The 22616-nt window shown below is 46.3% G+C and overlaps 2 non-coding genes across 2 annotated transcripts; one reads left to right on the top strand and one right to left on the bottom strand.

Moving 5' to 3' along the window:
- Nucleotides 1–1931: 1931 nt before the first annotated feature.
- trnae-uuc (transfer RNA glutamic acid (anticodon UUC)) lies at nucleotides 1932–2003 on the bottom strand. Its single transcript has one exon. It is a non-coding gene; the product is annotated as a tRNA-Glu (tRNA).
- Nucleotides 2004–16533: 14530 nt separating this feature from the next.
- trnan-guu (transfer RNA asparagine (anticodon GUU)) lies at nucleotides 16534–16607 on the top strand. Its single transcript has one exon. It is a non-coding gene; the product is annotated as a tRNA-Asn (tRNA).
- The last annotated feature ends 6009 nt before the right edge of the window (nucleotides 16608–22616 follow it).

Genomic DNA, 22616 nt, shown 5'->3' with positions numbered 1-22616 from the left:
GGTTACTCTTCGGAGGGTTGGTGTGGACTTGTTGGGACAAATGGCCTGTTTCCACACTGGAGCTAATCTCATCTGCACTACATTTGTCACTAACGAATGGCAGAGTAGACTCGAAGGGCCGAATGGCCTAACTTCTGCTCCGATGGTCTTGCGGTCTTGGGTTTTTTTGGATCATTTTATTGGCAATGTGCCGTCCCTGGCTGAATGAGTAGCAGTGCCCGCGCTAGTGCTTCCTCAAGTTGCAAGAAAACATGAACCACTTCCCACACTCGGGCCAGCTGAAGGGCCTCTCCCCAGTGTGGACACACTGGTGATTCAGCAGGGCGGAGGAATTGCTGAAGGCCTTCCCGCACTCGTGGCAGGAGAACGGCTTCTCCCTGGTGTGAATGGACTCGTGCCTCAGCAGGGCTGGGTTACTGTTGAAGGCCTTCCTACACTTAGGGCAACTGAAAGACCTCTCCCACATGTGGACACACCAATGGGCCAGCAGATCGGAGGAAAGAGCAAAGCCCTTGCTGCACTCAGGACAGCAGAAGGGCCTCTTCCCCTCTGTGGACCCATTGGTGCTTCAGAACCCTTTCAAATTTCACAATATCCTTCTGATAGGATGGAGACCAGAATTGCACACAATATTCCAAAAGTGGTCAAACCAATGTCCTGGACAGCCACAACATAACTTCCCAACTCCAATACTCAGTCAGAGGATTGGGAAATCTTTCAAAACACACAAAAAAAAAACAGAAAAGAATGGAGGGACAAACCGAGTTTTTGTGAGTCAGCTTGGAAGCATCAATGAGAAATCGGCGGACTGGGTTTATTGGGCACCCATTCTCATTAAAAACACTATATACGTATTTCTCTTCTGCTCTTCGTAGTTTCTCTGTGCTGCAGTGTGTCGTGGCTCGTTGAAATAATGTCCTGATGCAGCTTCGTTTGTGGGTGTTGGGATGATTGCTTCTGTGGTTAAATATTTGTGTTGTGCGTTTTGTTTTTCTGTCGACGCTAGTCTGAAATTCCCCATTGACTGTTCGCTGTACTGTGACATCTAGGAATGGCGTTTTGTTGTTGTTCTCCTCCTCTTCAAACCAGGTGCCCCCCCCCCCCCAGGCCATAGTCTCACTACTTGGAACACCAATATACAGACGAGTCAAAGGCCTCCACTGAAGACTAAAACACCAAATCGAAGATTCACGCCACCCCATTTACTCCATCCAAGAATTCCTGAACACCAAAGACACGAAGATAGAAGGGGATGGAATAATGCTGTACTTTGACATAGCACCATTGTTCACATCCATTAACATCAACGTGGCCAAAGAAAACTGAAGACACTACTCGAAGAACCAAGACAAAAACACAGCACCAACTTCATCAGCAAAGATAACACTGTCAACCTCGTGGAACTGTGCCTTACCACCCACTTCATATTCAGTAACAAGCCCGACAAACAAATCAACAGAACACCCACGAATCCATCAGTGTCAGGATTCCTCGCAGAAGCAATAATGCAGAGACTCGAACAAACAGCCCTTCCAACGATCGAACCCAAACTTTGGGTCCGCTACAACGATGACACTTTTGACATCAAAAAATGAAACAAATTAGAGGAAACCTACAACACCATCAACAATATCCTTTCTGACATAAAATTCACAAAAGAGGAGAAGAACAACAAAATGCCATTTCTCGATGTCACAGTAGAGCGAACAGTCAATGGTCAATTCAAAACAGCGTCTACAGGAAAACAACGCACGCGAACCAAGAACTGAACTACAGAAGCAATCATCCCTACACACACAAACAAATCTACCACAGGATGCTATTTCAACGAGCCACGACACACTGCAGCACCCAGGAACGACGAAGATCAATCAAAAACTGAACAGCACATTTAAGAGGAACGGGTAGTGTATGAACTCCGAGGAAATGCCTTCCCTGACCGGGAATCGAACCCGGGCCGCGGCGGTGAAAGCGCCGAATCCTAACCACTAGACCACCAGGGAGATGTTGGCCAAATCCGTCAGCTCAACTGAAAATTACTTTCCTGAACGGAAATCGAACCTGGGCCGCGGCAGTTAGCAGGCATCCAACATTGCCATTTCTTGTATCCATTGCTCCCGATGCGGTATCCTCTACATTGGGAGACTTGAGACTCCTCGCAAAGTCAAGTCACAGCGTTTGAGGGAACATCTCCAGGACACCCGCACCAATCAACTCCATCGACCTATGGCACAAAATTTCAACCCCCCCCTCCCACTCTGCAGAGTAAATGCAGGTCCTTTTCCAGCACCACTCTGATCTAACCTCTGCTTTCCAGCATCTGTTGTCCACACTTTTGCCTACCCAATAAACCCAGTGTGCCGATTACACATCCACAAACTGACACAAGCAGACACAACGTCTGTAGAAACCCTAGCCACATTACTTTACATTAAAGGCATCTGGGAAATGATGTCCGGACAACTCAACCCTCTCAGCATCATGGTCGCCCACAAACCTACCAACACACTTAAACAGCGGCTAATGAACCTGAAATACCCCACACAAACAACCAGCAAACGAATGTTATTTACAAAATACCATACAAGGAAATATATACATGAACTCTGCCGCACAGTTCTCTGTGGCAAGAAATGCTGGGATGAGATAAGCAAGATTTTTTCACGCAAAACGAATCGGCACTGACTGGACAGCCATTTAAAATTAACGCTGTCTGCCCAGGATGGAAGACCCGAAGGGATGTACAGTTTTCTTATTTCCTGTAGATTTACAAAGCTGAGACTGGGTTTTGGAGTTTGTTCCCTTTCCGCTCCCAGGAGCCGTAGTGGTTGGGGCGGTGAGTTGGGGAAAGTGAAATGTGCCCATGAGCAGCGTGTGGGGCTATTTCAGCTTCCCCTCCTCTGACAGCACTGTGACGGGACTCTGATGTTCTCAGAGACACTTACTGACGCGAGACAGTGAAAGGATTCTCATTCCCGCAGATCAGGAATTCAAATCGTATGCCGGGTTCAGGACAATGAGAAACATTAATTGGGGTGCGTGAATAAGCTGTGCGCTGCATTTCAAACAGGGAGGTGGAGTCAGATGCGTCATCCATTGCGCCCCTGGCACTGTGCGTACCTGACGCCGCCAGGGGTCAGAGTTCTGACGTTAACACGGACATGCGCAGCAATGTGAACATTCACAAGAAGAACAGCCAAAGATAATCACCGTCACTGCTTCCCTTCCATAGTTCCAACTTTGTGAAGCAGTATCTTTCACTGGCAAATAAAACACATTAATCCTCAGGTGCCTGCTTAACTTCGATCACGACTTCACGCCCCTCACTGTTCTAATCTCATTTCCAAATACTTGGCTCATAGCCTCAAAAGCAGCTCTGTGGGTATCTGCTTGTTCCACCCTGACAGGCAATGGGTTGCAGATTTCCGACCCCTCCACTGATTTGAATCTTAAATACGAAAGCGGGGAACAGTCTTCCTTTGTTTTGACGACATTTCTCAACTCGAGTCGGAAAGGTTCACACCTGCGTGGGGAAACCGCAATCGATCTCAAATCCATCGTATTAACCACTCGGCCCACGAATAAAGAGCCACACTGACAGCTTCATTTCCCAGGTCCCTCTGCCTGTGGAGCTGAGAAAGAGTGAATTATTGCTGGGTTTGTTTGAATCCAATCACGTCACAGGTTTCGAAAGGGTTAAATATCTGCACATGCCGAGTCTGGTTGTTTCATCCCGAAAGATGAAATGAACTTTCAGTTTAAAGCAAAAACAGAAATTGCAGGAGCAACTCAGCAGGTGAAGCACCATCGGTGGAAAGAGAATCAGAGACAATATTTCAGAAATCTGTTTTCTCCCACAGGCACTGCCAAACCTGCCGAGTTTCTCCAGCAGTTCCTCTTTCTGTCTCAGATTCTCAGCATCCGCAGTACTTTGCGTTAGAAAGTTAATCAATTCATCCTCATGTGCAGGAATGAGAATCCTTTCAATTTCCCAAAAACTTGGCAGAGATTTCAAGGCATTTGGAAAATAAGTGACATGAGGAAGAACATTTTCGCACAGGGAGTGGTTCGGATCCGTAAATCTCTGTCTGACCGTGAGAAGGAGGCAGATTCAAGAACACAAAAGGGAATTCGGTGGACATGATCAAAGTAACAATGCGTAGATTTACAGGGAGAAGGCAAGGGAATGATACGAATAGAGACTCTCATTTACTTGCTGTGTCGAACCAGCAGAGCTAAGGTGGGCCTCCAAATGCGCTGTGACACGTGTTGTGATACAGAGTGAACTCACAGTTCGACCAACGGAAGGTGGGTATTGAGAAAAAGTTTATATTTACACAGTCTCCCCACGTCAGCGCAACAGCAAAATAGTTTAATTATCCGCCAGTAGAGAGAGCCCTGTTCCTGGAGATGGGACAAACCGCTGGCTAAGGGATATCAGTCTACATTGCTCTGTTTGCTGCAAGTTCAGAGGGAGAACATTGGAGGGACAAAGGAGTGAATAACGATCTGTGTCGGAGGGTGAATAACTGTTAATAGAGACTGTTCCTGGCTAACAATAAGTCGTGTGTAACAGCAGACTATGTGATAACAAGGCCTCGTGTGGGTGAGGTTGGTGTCAAGGGCATGGGGGAGTTCGGGTCCAAACCAATATTGAACTCGATGTTGAAGACGGAGAGCTATAGGATCTCCAAGTGGAAAATGAGGCGTTGGTCTTCCATCTGGAGCTTAGCTTTGCTGGAACATTACAGCAAGCCTGAGACAGAGATGTTGGCCAGGGAATAGGGTGGGGTGTGGAATTGGCAGGCAACTGGAAGCTCAGGGTCTTTCTTGCGGGCAGAACGTAGATGTTCTGTGCAGCAGTCACCCAGTTTATGCTTCGTGTTCCCCATTGTTGATGAGCCCACATTGTGAGCAGCAAATGCAGTAGACTGGGTTGTTGGTCGTGCAGGTAAAGTGCTGCTTCACCTGGAAGGTATGTTTGGTCCCTTAGATAGTGAGGAGGGATTAAGTAAATGGTCTGGAGTCACACATTCGGTAGTTGCAGGGGAAAGTGCCGTTGGAGTATTGGGGTGGCAATGGGGTTAGGGTTGATGGGAATGAAGGAAGAGTGGACCCAAGACATAACTCCTGCCCATTTACCTATCTGCCAAATAGAGGAATTTGTTAAGTGTGTATAAGGAAATTTTCTAATGCACAATGTGGATGCACCTACTGGAGAGGGTGCAAAACCTAAGGGCCAACAACCCCAATTCTATTAACATTAAAATAGTGATTGAAAATAATATATCAGATCTAAAAGTTGTTCTAAATTGGTGGGAGAATCAGGTATTCGGCAAGATCTTTCAAAAGCTGATTGGGGGCAGATGTTCGCAGGTTGCTGGAAAATGGGAAGCCTTCAAATATGAGATAACAAGAGTCCAGACACAGTATATTCCAGTTAGGGTAAAAGGAAAGGCTAGAAGGTGTAGGGAATGCTGGATGACTGGAGAAAATGAGATTTTGGTTAAGAAAAACAATGAAGCATATGTCAGGTATAGACAGAGATCGAATGAATCCTTAGAGTATGAAGGCAGTACGAGCATACTTAAGAAGGAAATCATGAGGGAAAAAAGCTGACATGAGATAGCTTTGGCAAATAGTGTTAAGGAGAATCCAAAAGTTTTTTATAAATACATTAAGGACAAAAGGTCAAAAGGGAGAAAATAGGGCCCCTCAAAGATCAGCAAGGCGGCTTTTGTGTGGAGCTGCAGTAAATGGAGGAGATGCATCAGTTTTTACCGTGGAGAAGGGCATGGAAGAGATAGAATGTGGGGAAATAGATGGTGACATGTTGGAAAAGGTCCACATTACAGAGGAGGAGGTCTTGAAATGCATAAAAGTATGTTGTCCTTTTCTTCCTCTCCAGTGAATCTGATTCCTGTGAGTGTGGCGTTGATGATCCGGTGTGTGTTTTCTATTTCTGTGTTTTTAATTATTACAAAGGTGTCATCCAACCATTTCCCATTCCTAGACGTGATGGTACAGAGAACACCGAACGGAGAATTCACCACAAAGGCATACAGGAAAACCATACACACAGACCAAGTCCTGAACTACGAAAGCAACCACCCCAACGCACACAAAGAAGTTGCATCAAGACCCTGTTCAAAGGGGCCACAACACACTGCAGGACCCCAGAATTGCAAAAAGAGGAAGGAGAACACCTCTGCAATGTATTCGCCAAAAACGGATACCCCCACAAGTTCATCAACAGGTGCCTAAGGGAAAGATAATGGAATGAGGGACATGCCACAACCCAAAGGACTAGCCACGTTACCAGACATCAAGAACATTTCTGAATTGACAGCCAGACTACTGTGACCACTCGGACTCAGAAACAGCACACAAACCAACAGCCATTCTCAGACAACATCTCACCAGGCCAAAGGACTCGATATCCAGCATGAGCAAAACCAACATAGTGTACAAATTCCCATGCAATGACTGCACAAATCACTACATATAACAAACAGGAAGACAACTAACGATCCGTATCCATGAAGGCCAACTCGTCACGAAACGACACGACCAGCTATCCTTAGTAGCCACACACGCAGATGAAAAGCAACATTGTTCGACTGGGACAATACTACTATTATAGGACAAGCCAAACAGAGAACAGCCAGGGAATGCCTAGAGGCATGGCATTCATTCACAGATTCAATCAACAAACACATCGACCTGGACCCTATATACTGGCCACTGCAGCGGACAGCTGGAACTGACAACCGGAAGTGGCAGAGACAAACCACTATAAATACCGGAGGAAACATCACAGAAGCGCTTCACAGGAGGCTCCCAAGCGCTGAGATTGTCACCTAGACAGGGGACGAAACGTCTGCAACATAAATTCCCAGCTCGGCGAACAGAACCACAACAATGAGTACCCGAGCTACAAATCTTCTCACAAACTTTGAACAAAAACTTTATTTTACACCAATATTGCATGCAACTATTGAGACAGAATGTGCACTAATATGCAGTCTGCACTGAAAATGGCAGAGCGTCTCCAAGCTCGGCTTACGGAATTCTACCACACATATGTGGTACAAGCTTAAATAAAGTCACCTTGTTATGATCTACTCCGGTCAGAAGGCTTGATATTTGTAAATACCCACTATGGCAGAGATAAAAATATTTTATGATGCCCATTGACTCGAGGTTTATGATTCCTTGAGAAAGTAGTCTGTCAAATAGGACGTAAATGTAGAGGATAATCGCTAAGAGCTCGGGAATTCAGCTGTTTGCCCCATGTTTGTGCCAGGAACATGAAGAGATCCGGAGTTGAGTGATCTTTGCTCAACTGGAAGTGAGATCTATGAGCACGATATTGCAAAGCAAGTGCTGCCTGATGTAATTGTTGTCTACTTGTTATCACCGATTGGGAATAACAATCCATCTTTCTGGCGAACACAATATGGATGCTCTGTGAAGCAGTCACCCAGTCTGCACTTTGTTTCAACCGGGTCCGATCCATCTCCCGCAATTCTGCCTTCCCAATCTCGTGTGCCATGAAGTCATGAAGCGGCTGGAAGTCTTAGGGACAGTTTATCAAAGAAACCTCCCTGTGGGTCAGGCAGCCCTGCATCGGGAAACATGGGATGGCCAACCACTATCAGTTTACATGTGGGACACATCTCCACATTAAACAACCTCGAGGCAAACTTCCCGTCCTTCTACTTAAATTTCGAAACTCATCAAACCGAAATTCCCCAGGTACGTTTGGAAGAATTTCTTCCGGATGTTGGCTAATTCTTTCTGTGAGCACTGTGTTTACGATTGAACATGGTGATTTTTGAAATTGTGTGATTCTGAGCGAAATCACAGTTCTAAAAGTAGAATGTGGGAATTTAGACAAAGTTAAATTTGCACAACGTCGTTATGTCTGCGCAACAACATATTACACGACAACAGTGAAGATCTTTTGACATCAATCTCGAACGTGCATGCTACAGTCCAGATGAAAAGCTGAATACTTCTCTGGAAAAAACTGCCATGGAGCAGAACAGAGTGGCATAGCGGGAGCGTGCTGGGCCCATAACCCAGAAGTCATAGAGTCATAGAGATGTACAGCATGGAAACAGACCTTTTGGTCAAAACCGTCCATGCCGACCAGATATCCCAACTCAATCTCGTCCCACCTGCCAGCACCCGGCCCATATCCCTCCAAACCCTTCCTATTTACATACCAATCCAAATGTCTCTTAAATGTTGCAATTGTACCAGCCTCCATCACATCCTCTGGCAGCTCATTCCATACACGTACCACCCCCTGTGTGAAAAAGTTGCCTCTTAGGTCTCTTTTATGTCCTTCCCCTCTCACCCTCAACCTTTGCCCTCTAGTTCTGGACTCCCCGACCCCACGGAAAGACTGTCTATTTATCCTACCTATGCCCCTCATAATTTTGTAAACCTCTATAAGGTCACCCCTCAGCCTCCGATGCTCCAGGGAAAACAGCCCCAGCCTGTTCATCTTCTCCCTATAGCTTAGATTCTCCAACCCTGGCAACATCCTTGTAAAACTTTTCTGAACCCTTTCAAGTTTCACAACATCTTTCCGATAGGAAGGAGACCAGAATTGCATACAATATTCCAACAGTGGCTTAACCAATGCCCTGTAGAGCCGCAACATGACCTCCCAACTGCTGTACTCAGTACTCTGACCAATAGAGGAAAGCATACCAAACTCCTTCTTCACTATCCTTTCTACCTGTGACTCCACTTTGAAGGAGCTATGAACCTGCACTCCAAGGTCTCTTTGTTCAGCAACACTCCCTAGGACCTTACCATTCAGTGTATAAATCCTACTAAGATTTGCTTTCCCAAAATGCAGCACCTCGCATTTATCTGAATTAAACTCCACCTGCCACTCCTCAGCCCATTGACGCATCTGGTCCAGATCCTGTTGTAATCTGAGGTAACCCTCTTCGCTGTCCACTACACCTCTAATTTTGGTGTCATCTGCAAACTTACTAACCTCTTATGCTCGCATCCAAATCATTTATTTAAATGACAAAAAGTAGAGGGCCCAGCACCGATCCTTGTGGCACTCCACTGGTCACAGGCCTCCAGTCTGAAAAACAAGCTTCCACCACCATCCTCTGTCTTCTACCTTTGAACCAGTTCTGTATCCAAATAGCTAGTTCTCCCTGTCTGCCATGAGATCTAACCTTGCTGATCAGTCTCCCATGGGGAACCGGATTCTGGGTAATCCAAGATGGAGGATGGGAAAAATTTCTGGCTGTAAGAGCTGCTCTTTTTTTTGAGGTATTTTAGGTGTTGGAGGTGATTTCCTCGAATTCCAGAAGCAGCAATTCCTATTTTATATGCTGTTGCATTGTTTTGGAACTTTGGAAAAAAAAGACAAAACAACAGCTGTTTTAAAAGGGAGAAGAGCAGATGAAGGAAGTAAATGGTGAGGACAGTGCAGGAGACAGAGAGAGGGCGAGAGAACCTGCACAGTTACCACCTTTGCTGTTTGAATTCGTGTATCGCTGGACATCGGAGTGCATCTGGGAATATTAACAAACAGTGAAATTCACAACTAATCTTGGAGTCGATGGGTCGAAGCCATCCTCGACTCTCCTCTCGATGTTTCCTTTAGCAGCTTTCCCCTACACTGGTGCTATGTTCTGTGTCTTGCCTTTGAAGATGCGAACTAAATATCTCACACTGATATACTGGCCCAACATAGGAAGTTGAGGTGACGCACATGTGGTGCTCTCCTGTTCTCTGTTCCCTTTGTTGTGGAGGATAATGCTTGTACCTGTCCGCTCGGGTGTGAGAGAACAATTCAGAAACAGAATGATGTAATCATCCACCAATGGAGATAGCCCGGGTCCTGGGAGACGGAATGAGAAGCAGATGTTCTGGAAACTGTCGCTGCATATAATTCCTCGAGGAATGTAGAATGTATTCCGAAGTGAGCAAGTCCCAGCTGCTTCGGGAGGTGAGAGGGCCCATTGTGTATGGTATGGTGGTCTAGGCGTATGATTCCCGCTTTGGTGAAAATGCTCCCACGCCTGAAAGGATCGAAAGCGAATAGGAAGAGACTAAAAGTCATTGGGAAGAGTAGGAAAAGTGATATTAAGATTAGATTAGATGAGATTACAGCGTGGAAACAGGCCCTTCGGCCCAACAAGTCCACACCGACCCGCCGAAGCGCAACCAACCCATACCCCTACATTTACCCCTTACCTAACACTACAGGCAATTTAGCATGGCCAATTCACCTGACTTGCACATCTTTGGACTGTGGGAGGAAACCGGAGTACCCGGAGGAAACCCACGCAGACACGGGGAGAACGGATATTAAGTAGAACGTTTTCACAAAGGGAGTGGTTGGGATCAGGAAAGGCTGCCTGACAGTGACAGAGAGGCAGATTCAATGGACACAGAAGGGATTTCGGGGTGGTCATGGTCAAAGTAACAATGCAGAGATATACAGGGAGAAGGCAAGATTACGATACGAATAAAGGTACATTGCTCATTTTGGAGAAGCAGCAGAGCAAAGGTGGGCTGTGACACATTTTGTGATTCTGAGTGAACTGACAGTTGGACCAACATAAGGTGGCAATTTATACAAAGTTTATGTTTACACAGCCTCGACACCAGCAGCGTGAGATCTAACTTCTTGATTTGAAGCAGCAGATATTGCGCCCCACTGAGCCTGATGTGATTTGAACGCGCAATCTTGTAAGCAGCAGGTAGACGCGCTCCCGTTGCGTCACAAGCCCACACGACGCAGGGTTGAGGGAAGTGATCGTACTGCAATGATTTTACGTTATGATTGAGAACGGAGGACAACGGTTCATGGCTGTTCTGTCTCACTCACTCTCTCACTCTGTCTCTCGAACCAATTTGCAACTCTTTCTGAATAAAAACTGCGGATGCTGTATATCAGAAACAAAAACAGTAGTTGCTGGAAAAGCTCAGCAGGTCTGGCAGCTTCTGTGAAGAAGAATCCGGTGACCCTTCCACAGAGCTGGTGATGATTAGGAAAATGTCGGTTACTATGCAGATGGGAGGGTGGGAGGAAGGCGGCGGAGTAAATGGTAGATAGGGATAGAGCCCAAAGTGAGACAAGAATGGTTGGACAGACAAAGGAGTTGAGAGCGATCTGTCTGGGAGGGTGAATAGCTGTTAAAGGAAACTGTTAAGGGCTAATAATAGGTGGTGTGTACTGGCAGACTACGTGACAACAAGGCCTTGTGTGCGTGGTAGGGGGCTAAGATGTGGGGAAGTTCAGGCTCTAAAATTATTGAATTCAATATTGAGGACGGCTGTAGTGTCCCCAAGTGTAAAATTGTTCTGCTGGAACACTGCAGCAAGCCTGAGACAGAGATGCTGGACAGGGAACAGGGTGGTCTGCTGAAGTGGCAGGCAACTGGAAGCTCAGGGCCTTTTTGCGGGCAGAACCTAGATGTTCTGCAAAGCAGTCACCCGCTTTGTTCCTCCAATGTTGACGAGACCACATTGTGAGCAGCGAATGCAGTAGTCTTGGCTGTAGAATGTGCAGGTAAACTGTTGCTTCACGTCGAAGGTATGTTCGGGCCCTTGAATACTGAGGAGGGTGGGGGAAACGGACAGGTGTTCCAATTTCGGCTGTTGCAGGACAAAGTGTCATGGGGCTATGGGCGGGTGATGGGAGTGAAGGAAGAGTGAACCCCAGGTGTAACTCTTGCCCATTTACCTCATCCCTCCAATAAATCCCTGGACATGGAATAACATTCGTTTGAATGATTCACTACCACGTGACCCAAGGCTAATTCATATTCATGTTCCAGGGGCCTGCATCATTATTGTGTCACAATACCTGCATGCCATCATCGTGCATGTCCCATGACGTGCGGCCGGAATGCTTGGACACAGTTTATCAAAGAAACCTCCCTTCGGATCAGGCGGCCCAGCATCGGGAAGCATTGGGATGGCTGATTCTTTCTGTGGGCACTGTGTTTACGTTTGAACATGGTGATTCTTGAAATTATGTAATTCTGAGCGAAATCACAGTTCGAAAAGCAGAATGTTGGAATTTAGACAACGTTAATATTTGCACAACAGCGATACATCTTCGCAACAGCATATTTCACGAGAGTAGTGAAGATCTTTTGATTTCAATCTCGAACGTGTATGTCACACACCAGATGAAAACCTGAAAACTTGTCTGGAAAGGCTGCCGCGTGGCATTTTTTGCAGCTTTCCCTCCTCACCTGCTACCCCAACAAATATTTGAAGATGTGAACTAAATATCATCACAATGATATACTGGCCCAATGTAGAAAGTTGAGGTTACACACTTGTGGAGTTCAGGGTGGTGTTCTTCTGATCTCTGTCCCCTTTGTTGAGGAGGGTAATGCTTCTCCCTGGCCACTCCGGTGTTCGAGCCAAATTTAAAAACAGAATGGTGTAATTATCCGCCAGTGGAGACCCGCCCGGGTCCTGGGAGACAGAATGAGAAGCAGATGTTCTGAAAACTTGTTTTTGGATTCTGTATCACGTGACCCATGCCGAATACACATTCTTGTTCCTGGGGCCAGTATCATTATTGCGTCACAATAGCTGCAGGCCATCACTGGGCATGTCCTATGACGTCGTGTTGCGGCTGGAATTTCTGGTGACAGTTTTTTAAAGAGGGTCAGGCAGCCCCTGCATCGGGGCTTCCCTTCCTTCCACTGAAGTTCAAGGCCTATCAAACCCCGAAATTCCTCAGGAATGTCTGGAAGCACTTTTTCCCGATGTTGGCTAATGATTTCTGCAGACATTTGGTAAAATTTGAACACGGTGAGAGCCATCGGCTTCTAAACCACGTTCCCGAATTACTCGACCAATACTTAAAGCAGTGATAGTGCTATAAAAGAACTGTATGATTACGGCTGAGAAAGACTGTATTCCGCTCAGTCAGTTCGTGTTTCTAAAGAGAGACAAAAGTGACAATGCAAGTGAAACGAACGAAATTGCAGACAGGCTGCCATACCACTCTGTTTGTATCCCCACACAGGGGTGGTTTCTGTGACATGAGTGTGTCTGCAGTGTCTGTGGTCAGACTGTTTACAATGAATGTCCCAGCCTTTATTTTGGTAAAGTCACACTGATAAAGGACAATTGCTATTTCAGTAATTGTAGTCTGAAGCTGGAATTCGCTAACACTCGGGTTTCGTGATCTTACTGTTTTTTTACATCTCAGACTCTTTGGTGCATTTAGTCAGCAAGTCCAGCTGTTCACCAAAATAGTTGTAAGTCGAAATGGAGCAAAATTATAGAATTAGGGCCAGACTTTTCAGGGTACATGTTCAGCAGCACTTCTACACAATGAGTTTGTCAGATGTTTGGAAATATCCTACATAAACGGCAGTGGGTACAGGATAATTTGTCAGCTTTAAATCCGAAACAGATTTTTTTTTGTTCAGGAAAGGTATTACGGGACATGGGCCAAAGACAGATAAATGGAGTTAGGCCTCTGATCAGTCATGATTTCTTTGAATGTTGGAACACACTTGAGGGGCTAAATGGCCTACTCATATTCCTATAATCTTAACCGTTTCCTTGTTGCGCATTTCCGGCCTGTTATTGGGGACACGATCTGCAAGAAAATATTCTCCAGTTATTTGTTCTTGAAATATCGAATACAGACACACCCAGACATCTTATACCAATATTCGGACAAACACAGTCACAGAACAGATAACTGATTGAATTCCTGCACTTGAATCTTTAGAAACGTAATGTTCTTGTTTTCCCGATAATGATTCGCTTTCCTCAGTCCCAGATGGAACGACACAGGAAAAAATAGAAAGCAGCAATGTTCTGGTCCTATAATCTCTAATCTTCTGCTGCCAGTGAAAAACAACAATGTAACGTAAGTCGGGGTCGACTGCAACCCGGGCCTAATCTCCCAATGAACCAAGCACAGGCTCAGCAAAACTGAGGGAGATTATGTCCTGATCACGACACCTGCGAGCAGCGTTGGCAAAGACCCAAGCGACTCACCCATAAATGTCAGTCATCTACTTTCTAAACGTGCTCAACTGCTTACTTTATTTTATAGACCTTTGCAAATCTGAAAGTGAGAATTGGGGATATGTGGTAGTGAGTTTGTGTGTCAGGTTTGCCTGACAGTTTTGTTGATATTGAAGCGAATTTGCTTTCAAAAAAAGGCAAAAAAACGACAAACAACTTTACTTTCAATAAGAGAAACTGAAGAAACTGGATGTTAACGTTGAGAAAGAAGCAAAAAGGAAGTGGAATCTTAATGATTTACCTGAGGTTTGAGCAGAAAGCATTGAAGCTGTGGACTTCTGCTGATAAATGTATTTATTTTCGTAAATTTTAAGAAGTTATTTTGCCTTGATAAAATAACTGGTCATACCCTGATTATATGTTCGAATACCTCAGTAGTAGAACAAAAGATTTTTATTGTGAGGTCATGAGTTTGATATCCATATTGTGCAATGTTCCCGTGAAACTTTGCTTTTGTGCGGAACATTCGCTCTTTCTTCAACTGGCAATCTAATCATATTCAAACTGACTTTTACTCCCGTTCCTTTTCTTCCTGTCCCCGTTGCTCGGTTATGAGGGAAAGCTGAGAGTGAACGGGAGACAAGTTTGTAGTTGTGCGTTAATGGTGGCACTTGAAAATTGACAGATTCTACTCATGTCTCGAGGCCAATAAATGGCTCAATCACAGAATTAGAACGGTCAAGTGCTATGGGAATTAATACCAGTCCATATTAAAGAACACTGAAATTAGTAAGATGTGATTCATTTCGAGGAAAGAAATTAAGAAACTTCGTCACCCAGATTATCTCAGAGCAATCGTTGCTATGGTCCGTTTTATGTTACTTTCAAAGCTCATGGAACCACTGGATTGTAACCTGATCTGGTACTCAGGCTTTACTAAGTGATTTTGATGCATTTTGTTACAGAGTTGCGACATAGGCTGGGGAGCAATTCCTGCACACAGAGATGAGGAGGGTCGAATCAATGAAACAAGAGTGCGATGCTATAACGAGGACTGCTCCAAATACATTTACCAATCTACGTTCATCCTATCGATTGTATTAGCATCATCAACACTTCTCATCAAAATAACTCGAGAGACTTTCATCACAATTTTCTGTGAACAGTCATACTGAATGAACCCCAAATTTCTTGAAGTGGCTCCTTATTTTCGGCCTTAAATATTAATCTCTCTACGCATGGGAATGGATCCTTCCCACCCGCTCTATCTCTCATAAATGTGTTTAGTTCAATTCGATCTCCCATCAGCCTCCTCTGTCCTGATCAAATCCAGGGGAACAGGAAACGTTGGGGCTATGGCGCGGACAGGACAATCCCAATACTCACCTTTCCTGTTCGAACTATTCCATGAGAAAGTTTAGACCACAACTTTGGGCGTGTAGTTGTGGCCGAACACTTAAGGTGTTGGCGTAGAGATCCTTTGGGGCTCCCCCGCCCAGGGTGGTAACCTGCTGGCTATGCTTTCTTCGCTGGCGATTTTAAATGACTTCCTGTTGGTTGCATTATCGCTCAAACTTCACAAAACCCGTCTCAATAAAGACCCGTTTTCTCATGTCTGGGAATTGATTGCCATGCAGGAAACTCGGGTTCTGAACAAACAACGTACCAGACTCACAACGTCAGCTCTGTTTCCCTTTCCACAGATGCTGCTCGACCCGTTGGCTTTCTGCAGTATTCTCTGTGTTTATTAGGCACAAGTGCTGCTTTTCATTCAAGAACTTCAATCCCTGTCCTCTGGTAACTGACTCTGGTCAGTGGCAATTGGTTCTTCTGATCATTAATCTGCCCATTCCCACCGCTTCTTCTCCCATCGTGACCAACAGCCCCAGGAAATCTCAGTTTTCCTTCTTTGCTCCAAAGCGAATATTCTCCACCTTGGGAATGTCTCCCCAAAATGGAAATTCCTCATCCCTGGACATGAGGCAAGGCGTACAATTGGAATAGATTTTGGCAAAATATTGTCAGTTAGGAAATGGAAAAATGTTCAAATGTTCATGAAGCAAAACAGAAATCCCAGTCTCCAGCTTTGTGAACCTTTCAAAACACTTTGGGAAGCGGATTTAGAGGAGAATGAAAGATGACCGGTCCGATTGAGCAGAGACAGTCCAGACACCGTCCCCTTGTTGAAGAGGCCGGGAGGTTGACTCTGATGTTCTCGGCACATGAACTGATCTGAGACATTGAAAGAATTGTCGTTCCTGCACATCAGGAATTCAAACCCTTTCTCCCCTGCGAGCCAATGAGAGAACTCGGGAACAGGCAAAACACTGAAAGGCTGGAAGGGCGCCGGCCCCGGAGTAAGAAAGCTAGTTCCTCGTGACATGGATGTGTCTGCAGACTGTCCCCGGTATCTCCACAACACATCTCCCAGGCTTGATTATGGAAAAGTAAAACTGATAGACGACAATTGTAATTCTAGGCGGCGAGGCTGAATTATAAAATCACTAAGCGATGGTGCAGCCCACCACCGCGCCTGTCTCTGTGGCGCAATTGGTCAGCGCGTTCGGCTGTTAACCGAAAGGTTGGTGGTTCGAGCCCACCCAGGGGCGGTGTGTTGGCTGCCTTTCTTTGGCTTCGAAGCTGTGCGCCTTTAATGGGGTCAGGAAAATGTTCCCCAAGCGGAATTCTTCTCCATAAAGGGGTTTCGGAATTGAATTAATGTCTCACGTTTGGGACTGCGTCTGCTGAGAAGACGAGACCAAAAGAGAAACTCGGCAGGTTTGACAGAACCTGTCGGTGAAAACACAATTTTGAAATGTTGCCTCTGATTCTCTTTCCACAGATGTTGCCTGACCTGCTGAGTTCCTCCTGCAATTTCTAACTGAAAGTTCATTTCATCTTTTGGGGTGAAACACCTAAATATCTGCAAACATGTCTCGCCAAAATGGAAATTCCTCATCCCAGGAAACGAAGCATGGCGTATATTTGGGGAGAGATTTTGGTAAAATATTATCATATAGGAAATGTAAAAATGTTCATGAAGCAAAACAGAAATCCCAGTCTCCAGCTTTGTGAACCTTTAGAAACACTTTGGGAAGCGGATTTAGAGGAGAATGAAAGATGACCGGTCCGATTGAGCAGAGACAGTCCAGACACCGTGCCCTTGTTGAAGAGGCCGGGAGGTTGACTCTGATGTTCTCGGCACATGAACTGATCTGAGACATTGAAAGAATTGTCGTTCCTGCACATCAGGAATTCAAACCCCTTCTCCCCTCCGAGCCAATGAGAGAACTCGGGAACGGGCAAAACACTGAAAGGCTGGAAGGGCGCCGGCCCCGGAGTAAGAAAGCTAGTTCCTCGTGACATGGATGTGTCTGCAGAGAGTGGGATCAGACTGTCCCCAGTGTCTCCACAGTAAATGTCCCAGGCTTTATTTGTGAAAATTAAGACTGATAGACCACAATTGTAATTCTCGGCGGGGCAGGCTGAATTTTGAAATCACTAATAGCCTCCCCGAAGGGATGGCCTTTTGTCGTTGCTTGTCTCTGTGGTGCAACTGATCGGCACATTATCCTGTTAACGGGGAAGTTGGTGGTTCGAAGCCCACGCAGGGGCGCTGTGTTCACTGCTCCTCCTTGGCTTGGGTTGTGTGCTTTTAATGGGGTCAGAGAAACAATTTCCAGAACAGCTGCTTCTCATTCGGTCTCCCTGCTTCCGTTTGTCCCGTCTCCAGGAACCGGGCCCTCTCTACTGGCAGAAAATTGGGCCCTTCTGTTTCGAAACTTTTCTCTGAGACCTGAGTGACCAGTGACGAGTATTGCCCTCCTCAACAGAGAACAGGAGAAGACCACGCAGACCTCCACATGTGTGTTGTCTCAAATGCGCACATATGGCCAGTATATCAATGTGAAATATTTATGTCGAAGTGTTTTGGGAAGCAGATGAGTAGGCGAGGTGCAGAACAGTGCGCCCTTATACAGGAAAGCTGCTAAAGAGGACATTGAGAGAATAGGAGAGATGGATTCCCTTCTGGGTGATGCTCCCATCACGCACCCGCAGACATATCGCCGACGCGCAAATATAAACTCTGTCTAAATTCCCACATTCTGTTTTTTCGAACTGTGATTTCGCTCAAAAGCATATAATTTCAACACTCGCAAAATTCAAACTTTAACAAATTGCTCATAGATGTACTTTGCGAACACCTGGAAAAGGTTTTTCCAAACGTACCTGGGGAATTTCGGTCTGAGGGCTCTTGAACTTTAAGTAGAAGGACTGGAAGTTTGCCTCGAGGCTGCGGAATGTGGCGATGTGTTCCCCATGTTAACTGGTAGTGGTTGGCCATCTCAGTGCTTCCCGATGCAGGGCTGCCCCGACCCACAGGGAGGTTTCTTTGATATACTGTCCCAGGAGCTTCCAGCCGCACCGTGGCGTCATAGGGCGAGCCCCCGGTGATGGCCTGCAGCTGCTGTGACACAATAATGATGCTGGCCCCGGAACATGAATACGAATTAGTTCGTGAGTCATGTGGTACTGAATCATTGGATGGAATGTTCTTTCAACTTCACGGATTTATATATGAGAGGAGGTAAGTGGGCAGGGCTTACACCTCGGATCCGCTCTTCCTTCACTCTCAACATCCCACACCCACCTCCCATTGTCCCAAGGCAATTTCCCCTGTAACCGCCGAATGTGTAACACCTGCCCATTTACCTGCTCCCTCCTGAATATCACAGGGCTCGAACATACCCGCCAGGTGAAGCAGCACTTTACCTGCACATTTGCCACAACCTAGTCTACTGCATTCGCTGCTCACAGTGTGGTTTCCCCAAAGTAGCATGAAGCATAAACTGGGTGACTGTTTCGCAGAACATCTCAATTCTGCCCGCAAAAAAAATGGCCTTGAGCTTCTGTTTGCCCGCCACTTTTACACGCCACCCTGTGCCCTGGCCAACATCTCTGTCTCAGACATGCAAAGCTCAGCTCCAAATGGAAGAACAACGCCTCATTTTCCACTTGAAGACCTACAGCCCCCCTGTCTTCAATATCGAGTTCCATGACTTTAGGGCCAGAAATCCGCCATGTCCTATTCTCTCCTATTCACGTAACGTCGTCTTTAGCAGCTTACCCGTCTAAGGGCGCTCTGTTCTGCATCTCGCCTTCTCATCTGCTTCCCAAAAAACTCAACATAAATATTTCTCATTGATATACTGGCCCCATGTGCACAGTTGAGGTGACATACTCGTGGAGGTCTGCGTGGTCTTCTCCTGTTCTCTGTTGAGGAGGGCAAAGCTTGTGGTCATGTTCAGATGCGCAGATTTACACGGAAAAGGGAAGAGAATGATACGAATTGAGACACGCGTTTACTTACAGTGTAGAACCAGCAGAGCGAAGGTGGGCCGCATGGCCTCCGTCTACGCTGTGCCACACGTTATGATTCAGAGTTAAATCACAGTTCGACCAACAGAATGTGGGAATTAAGAAAACAGTTTATATTTACACAGCCTCCATACGTCTGCGCAACAGCATATTACACGACAGCAGTGGAGGTCTTTGACATCAGGCTCGAAGGTGCATGCCACACGCCAGACGAAAGGCTGAAGGGACCTGTGGAAAACACTCCGTGTGGGAAAGTAGAGTAGCGCAGCGGGAGGGTGCTGGGTTCATGTCCCTCGATCGAAACTATCGTCTGCTATTGCTTCCCTTTGTAACGGGACTCTGTTCTATATCTTGCCTTTACCTCTGCTTCCCAAATCTTCGAGTATCTGAGCTGAATATGTCACTAAACACTGACCCTATTTACACAATTGTGGGCAAGTGCTTGTGGAGATTGGAGTTGTTTCCCGCTGGTCTGCTCTGAACTGAATCCTAACACCTCTTCTCTGAAATGGGAATGAGCTGGTGAAGTTGAAACAATTCGAATTCGAATCCCTACAGTGTGGAAACAGGCCCTCCTGCTCAACAAGTCCTTATCAACCCTCCGAAGAGTAACCCACCCAGACCCGACATTTACTTCTGACAGATGCGCCTAACCTACCGACATCTGGGCACTATGGGGCAGTTTAGCATGGTCAGTCCACCTAACCTGCACATCTTTCGACTGTGGAAGGAAACCAGAGCACCGCAGGAAACCCACGCAGACACGGGGAGATTGAACAAACTCTACACAAACAAGCCGCACACGGGTAGGATCGAATTCAGGTCCCGTTATGAGACAGCAGTGTTAACCACTGAGCCACAAAGCCACATTATTTGCGGTCGTATTCATTCCCTGCAATAATTCCCCACTCCGGTTCAGACGGGAATGACAGGACGATCAGCATTTCGAAAGCAGCATCACCACACAGACACAGTTCCCATGATGAGGACACATATCACCGATTGGGAATCATCTCGGAGAGATACAAGTGACAGAGAGTCACATGGAAATGATGGACTGAACGGCTTCAGGCTGCGGCGGAATGACGTCACGCGTTGATGCCGTCCCTCTCCCTGTCTCTGGGACAGAGCGGCTGAGGGAGAAACAATGGCTCATTTTCAACTTCATCTGGGACAGTTGGGGCTCAGATGTTCACTGCTGCCAGTTCGCAGCAAAGAAACAGACGCCAGTGTTAGAAAGGTCTTTCTGCAGGATTGCTGTGTGAAGACGAATTCTGAACACCAAGCAAGCTGCACACAAATACACTCATGAATTTACCTGAGGGAACAGTTTCCGGTGTCCATTTCTCTCTGTCCCACCATCACAGCATCTTTCTGTTTCTTTGATTACAGACCTTTGTAATATAGTTAAAACTTGCCAATTTCCTACGCATTAGTGTAACTGACGTCTCCCATCCCAAGTGATTGTGAGAGAGCAGAAGAGCGAAGGGGCTCTGCCCTCCCCCAGAACAGTTTGCAAGTAGAAACAAAATGGGTTAATTATCCGCCAGTGGAGAGAGTCCAGTTACTGGGAACGGGACAAATAGCAGCGTCCTGGGCGCAGGGAGACGGAATGAGAAGCAAATGTTGTGGAATCTCTTTGCTGCTTGCGATTCTTGGAGCAACTCAAACGTATTTCACATTGAGCAAGTCTCAGCTGCTTCAGGGGAGGGCGCTTGGAGCGTCCGGGGTCAGGGCAGCGCACCCCGGGTGGGGCTTGTGGCTCGTTGGTCTAGCGGTATGATTCTCACTTCGGGCTTTCAGTTGGGTAGACTTGCGAGAGATCCCGGGTTCAGATCCCGGACGAGCTCTCATTTCTTAAGTTGCCTTGTGCAGAAACGCCGGCGCAATTTTCTCAAAAAGCACATTTATTCAACGAGATCGGACTGCCTGAGGGGCCGAGCTCCCATAACAGCGAACAGGATAAAAAGAAACACTTGCTCAAAGTGAAAACAAGCATTGCACCTCGTTCCCCCGCGCAGTCCGACTCTGAATGAATCCTCCAGCTGCATTATTGCTCAATTGTGAGCGAGAAATTTCAGGAAGCGGGGAAGTGAAGTGATTGCAGACAGCGCTGAACAGGTTGACGTTCATGGTGCCGTGTATGAGGATTGTCAGCAATGCAGGTAGATTGGAAAGTTGGGACAGTTCTCCTTGGAGAACAGTAGGTTGAAAGTTGGCCTGATTGACGTTTTTCAAGTCATGAGGGTCTAGACACAGGAATAATGTAGTGCAAATGCTCCCACGCCTGAAAGGATCGACAACGATTCAGCAGAGTTTTAAAATCACGAGGAAAAGAAGTAAAAGTGACATTAGGAAGAACGTTTTCGTACAGGGAGTGATCAGGGTCAGTAGGTGACGCAAACTTCAAACAATTATGGTCCTGAACCCATAGGACAGACGGATGGGAGTGGAAGACAAGAAGAGAGAGAGACATAGAGTGAGCGAGAAAAGGGAGAAAAGTCAGAAAAACACAAGTTAAGGAAGAACATAGAGAGACTGAGGAAGGGATACAATTCCAGTGGGTCCCAGCTTTCTCTGTGGTTTCATACACTCCCTCTCATCCATGAGAGACAGGCCCTGCTCCTAGAATCTACGTCAGTCTGGCTGGTTCAGGAACGGTGTGGGGGTGATGGACGGTGGTTAATCGATCAAAACTGACACTGAGACTCTAACAGTACCCACACTCATACACACACACACACACACACTCACACACACACCCACACACACACAAATCCTTTGATACTCACCTCCTGCTCCATCCACATGGCAAACGGAAGTATGGCTGACTGGACTTGCTTTAAATACCTTCAGGTCTATGACTTAAAGACCCTTCTGTGCCGAAACCCAGCTCTTCTACCGAGAGTATACCTCCCCCAGGGATGGAGCATTACAAGTTGTGAGTTGAGAGGAAGCGGGGGTGGTGTGAGAGAAAGCAGCAGCTCAATAGTTTAGTCCAAACTATCTGTCCGTCTGCCCCTCTGCTCCTTCTCCCACCTCCTCATCTCACACACAGATTACAGACTTAAAATCCACACAGAGACAAAGCTGCAGTTTCAAACCACCAGCAGCCACAACACACTTTCATTTAGACAACAAAACACAGGCTTCTGCACCCAAAGGACTCAAATTTATTTCACAAGGAAATAAGGATTTTCACACAGCTGAACACAACAATGTCTGAGTATATCTCTGGA

This window comes from Chiloscyllium punctatum, chromosome 36 (genome assembly GCF_047496795.1).
Source record: "Chiloscyllium punctatum isolate Juve2018m chromosome 36, sChiPun1.3, whole genome shotgun sequence".
Taxonomy (NCBI): Eukaryota; Metazoa; Chordata; class Chondrichthyes; order Orectolobiformes; family Hemiscylliidae; genus Chiloscyllium; species Chiloscyllium punctatum.
Note: the sequence above shows the minus strand (reverse complement) of the source record. Positions and strands in the feature narration are given on the sequence as shown.